Source organism: Indicator indicator, chromosome 5 (assembly GCF_027791375.1).
Source record: "Indicator indicator isolate 239-I01 chromosome 5, UM_Iind_1.1, whole genome shotgun sequence".
NCBI lineage: Eukaryota > Metazoa > Chordata > Aves > Piciformes > Indicatoridae > Indicator > Indicator indicator.
The window spans coordinates 97100-102112 of NC_072014.1; positions in this window are offsets into that span (position 1 = coordinate 97100).

Sequence of the window (5013 nt, forward strand, 5' to 3'; positions counted from 1 at the left end):
GCCGCCCGCCCGCCCGCCCCGACGGCGTGCCCCGGCCACGCCGCGCCGAGCCGAAGGGCCGAGCGGGCAGACCTCGGCGCGGGGGGGCGGCTCCTCCGGCGCCCGCAGCGGCAGCCGCGCCGCCGCGGGGGCCCCGCCCGCCGACCGGCCCCTCCGCGCCTCGGGCGGGACGGGACGGGCTGGCCCGGGCCGCGCCGCTCCGCCGGGCCCGCCTCTCTCCGCCCGGCGGGGCCCCGGGTGCCCCGCTCCGCCCCGCCGTTTGGCCCCGAACAAAGACGAGTCCCTGCGGGGGAGCAGCAGGGGCAACGGGCACCGCTCCGCCCCCCGCGGAGCTTCCCTTTCTGATGTGGAAAAACAAAAAAAGAAAGACAGAAAGACAGACAGAAAGAACGAAAGAAAATGAGAAAGAAAATACAGAAAGAAAGACAGAAAGAAAGACAGAAAGACAGAAAGAAAGACAGACAGAAAGAAAGACAGACAGAAAGACAGACAGAAAGACAGAAAGAAAGAAAGAAAGAAAGAAAGAAAGAAAGAAAGAAAGAAAGAAAGAAAGAAGAAAGAAAGAAAGAAAGAAAGAAAGAAAGAAAGAAAGAAAGAAAGAAAGAAAGAAAGAAAGAAAGAAAGAAAGAAAGGAAAGAAAGAAAGAAAGAAAGAAAGAAAGAAAGAAAGAAAGAAAGAAAGAAAGGAAAGAAAGAAAGAAAGAAAGAAAGAAAGAAAGAAAGAAAGAAAGAAAGAAAGAAAGAAAGAAAGAAAAGAAAGAAAGACAGAAAGACAGAAAGAAAGAAAAAGAAAGAAAGAAAGAAAGAAAGAAAGAAAGAAAGAAAGAAAGAAAGAAAGAAAGAAAGAAAGAAAGAAAGAAAGAAAGAAAGAAAGAAAGAAAGAAAGAAAGAAAGAAAAGAAAGAAAGAAAGAAAGAAAGAAAGAAAGAAAGAAAGAAAGAAAGAAAGAAAGAAAGAAAGAAGAAAGAAAGAAAGAAAGAGAGAAGGAAGAAAGAAGAGAAAGGAAGAAGGGAAAGGAAGGAAAGAAAGGAAAGGAAGAAGAGAGGGAGGAGGGGAGGGAAGGAAGGGAGGGGAAGGGAAGGGAAGGGAAGGGAAGGGAAGGGAAGGGGAGGGAGGGAAGGGAAGGGAAGGGAAGGGAAGGGAAGGGAAGGGAAGGGAAGGGAAGGGAAGGGAAGGGAAGGGAAGGGAAGGGAAGGGAAGGGAAGGGAAGGGAAGGGAAGGGAAGGGAAGGGAAGGGAAGGGAAGGGAAGGGAAGGGAAGGGAAGGGAAGGGAAGGGAAGGGAAGGGAAGGGAAGGGAAAGGGTAAGGGAAGGGAGAAGGGTAAGGGAAGGGAGAAGGGTAAGGGAAGGGAGAAGGGTAAGGGAAGGGGTAAGGGTAAGGGAAGGGAAGGGGTAAGGGAAGGGAGAAGGGGGAAGGAGGGAAGGGGGGAAGAAGGTCAGTTGGAAAAGACCTCTGAGGACATCAAGTCCAACTGCCAACCTAACACCACCGTGGCCATTAAAGCAGGGCCCAAAGTGCCATGTCTATGCCTTTTTTTGACCACTTCCAGGGACTGGGACTCCATCACCTGCCTGGAGGACTTGTTCCAAACCCTGACCACTCTTTCCACAAAGACATTTTTTTCCTAATATCTACTCTAAACCTCCCCAGTGCAGGAGGATGGAGCCAGACCCTTCTCAGTGGTGTCCAGTGACAAGACAAGGGGCAATGGGCACAAACTGGCACAGAGGAGGTTCCTCCTAAACATAAGGAAAAAAAAAATCTTCACTTTCAGGGTGGCAGAGCAGTGGAACAGGCTGCCCAGAAGGGTTGTGGAGTCTGCTTACTTGTGATTTACTGTAGGTGGCCCTACTTTAGCAGGGAGAGGTGGACTGGAAGGTCTTCAAAAGTTCCTTCCAACTCTTACCCATTCTGTGATTGGTGATGAGTAGTAATTGCACAACAAAGGTATCCCCATTAGAGCTAAAAAAAGAAAAAGGAGCCTTGATACAAGCAAGCTAACAACTTAACAACTGGATAAATTCTTCCTAGTTATAAAGGGATCAGCAACTGCATCAGGTTTGGTTTTACTGTGGTATTAACAGCTTCATTATCTCAGATTCTGCCTTTAAATCAAATCCAAGCAGAAATGCACCTACCAGAAGCCAGTGCTCAGAAACCAGTGCTCCTCCCCCTCTACTCTGCCCTGCTGAGGCCACATCTGGAAGATTGTGTCCAGTTCTGGGACCCTCAGTTCAAGAAGGACCCCAGGGAACTGCTTGAGAGAGTCCAGCACAGAGCCACAAAGATGCTGAAGGCAGTGGAAGATCTTCCTGAGGAGGAGAGCCTGAAGGTGCTGAGGGCTCTGGAGCTTGCAGAGGAGGAGCCTGAGAGGTGACCTCATTGCTGGTGCTCAAGATGTGCAGGGGGAGTGCCCAGAGGCTGGAGCCAGGCTCTGCTGGGTGATGCCCAATGCCAGCACAAGGGGCGGTGGTGGAAGTTGAGGCAGAGGAAGTTCCATGGAAACAGGAGGAAGAATTTTTTCCCTGTGAGGGTGACAGAGCCCTGGAGCAGGCTGCCCAGGGGGGTTGTGGAATCTCCCTCTCTGGAGATATTCCAACCCCAGCTGGCTGTGTTCCTGTGTGACCTGCTCTAGGTGCTGCTGCTCTGGCAGGGGAGTTGGACTGGATGAGCTTTGGAGGTCCCTTCCAGCCCCTGACACTCTGTGACTCTGTGAAACATGGCTAGGTTGTGAAAGCAGCCATGGATACAGACTCAGAGCCCTAAATCCAGAAAGGCTTTTTAGTTGTTGTTTTTGCAATTTTTTTTATCTTTTATCACTGCAGGTGAAACTTTGCTCCCTTTCCCTCAGCTGCAAAAGTCCAGGTGGCTCCAGTGGAGGCATGTGTCAAACAAACAGGAAGCTGTAACCCTTGAGCACAAGCATTTGCTCTTCTATTTGTCCCCTTCTGCAGGCTGATGCTGATTTCAAGGACTGAACTGTTCTCTCCAATCCCAGAAGAAATTTTGGGCCTCAGAAATGAGCAGAAACATCCTCAGACACATTTGTGTGTGTGTGTAACAGTCTCGGGGGCCATCAGTCAGGCTGCCCATGCCCCTCAGCTTGCATCTGAACTTGCAGAATTGTCAAAGGGGAGCTTGTTTGTCTGCAGGGGCAATTAAAAAAGAGACCTGGTTTGGCTCACTCTCTCTCAGCTCCTCAGATTTTAGGCATCACACAGTCTGAGGCTTGAATTTCCTCCTGTAGTGTAAAATAAATGTTTAAAAAGTATGTGGTGTAATAGAAAAAAAATAAAAACCCAAACAAAACAACTCTTACCCAGGTGGTTGGGAACTGAATCTGCTGCCTGCCTCTGTGGGAACTTGACCTGCAATACTCTGTCCAGTTTGGGGCTCCCCTCTTCCAGATAGTCAGAGGCAGAGTCTGCACAGGAATGCATCCAGCTGGAAAGGCTCCACAGAAGGAGACTCCACAACCTCTCTGGGCAGCCTGCTCCAGGGCTCTGGCACCCTCACTCTAAAGAAGTTTCTCCTCATGCTGAGCTGAAACCTTCTCTGTTCCAGTTTGTCTCCATTTTCCTTGGCTTCTTGCTGTGCACCACCCAAAAGAGCTTGGCCCCCTCCACTTGACCCCCAGCCCTCAGCTCTTGACAGACATTGATCAGATCCCTCTCAGCCTTCTCTTCTCCACACTAAACAGCCCCAGGGCTCTCAGTCTCTCTTCCCAGGGCAGATGCTCAAGTCCCCTAAGCATCCTCCTGCCTCTCCCTTGGCCTCTCTCCAGCAGCTCTCTGTCTCTCTTGACCTGGGCAGCCCCAAACTGGACACAGGATTGCAGCTGTGGTCTCAGCAGGGCAGAGCAGAGCAGAGGGGGAGCAGAACCTCCCTAGCCCTGCTGGCCACACTTTTCTTGCTGCCCCCCAGGATCCCATTGGCTCCCTTGGCCACATTGCTGTCCCCTGCAGAAGGACCCACGTTGTGCATGGCACATTGATGCTGTAGATACCATAAACCCCATGGGCACTGTGGGGAGGAGCTTGCTTTCAGCTGCAAACTCTGGGTGACATCACTTTAAGTTACCTTTTCCCTTTCAGTTTGCATCTTCTGCCAGACCCTTCAGAGCAGCAAATGAGCATTCAGAGGAGGCAAGTGCTGGGCTGACAGCATCCTCCTGTTTTCAGGCTGCCCTTGTGCCTGGTTTATAAGCCATGTACTGTGTTTTACTGTCTGCTGCTGCCCCATTCCAGCTGAAAAAACAAACCAAACCAAACCAACAAACCAGGCCAATCATGGCCATGTCTCTATTTAGGCTGTTCCTAAAAAGAAAACTAGCCCAGATAAAAATACTGCTTTTCAAATACTCCTTTTCAGGACAGGTTTTGGCTTTACCTGAGCCCTACTATGGCACTCTGAGGCTTGGGTGCAATTTAATGTACTTATACACCCAGCCTTCTTAACAAAAACAAACACGAAGCCACAAAGCCAAAACAACTCAGGAGCTGGCCAAAACCCCAAACCCCTGAAATGCTTCTCACACAGCTGGTACTAAAACCATCAAATCATTGACTTGGAGAGTCATAAAAATGGGATTTATTGGACATTTCCTGTTCCAGCCAGGCTCTTGTTTCAGCTCCTGCAGGTAGACAAAGCACAGGGAGCTATTCACTGGCTGCCTTGGATTAGAAATGCATCCTGGCTGGCATTAGAAATGCTGTGTCCAGCAGGAGCAGGAGGGGATTGTCCCCTGGGACTCAGCTCTGGGGAGGCCACACCTGGAGTGTTGTGTCCAGTTTGGGGCACCTGAATCCAAGAGAGATGTGGAGGTGCTGGAGGGAGTGCAGAGGAGGGCAAGGAAGCTGGGAAGGGCCTGGAGAAGAAATGTGATGAAGAGCAAGTGAAGGAGCTGGGGATGGGTAGTGTGAAGCAGAGGAGGCTGAGGGGAGACCTCCTGGCTCTCTGCAGCTCCCTGAAAGGAGGTTGTGCAGAGGTTGTGCTGCTCTCTTCTCACAGCTCAT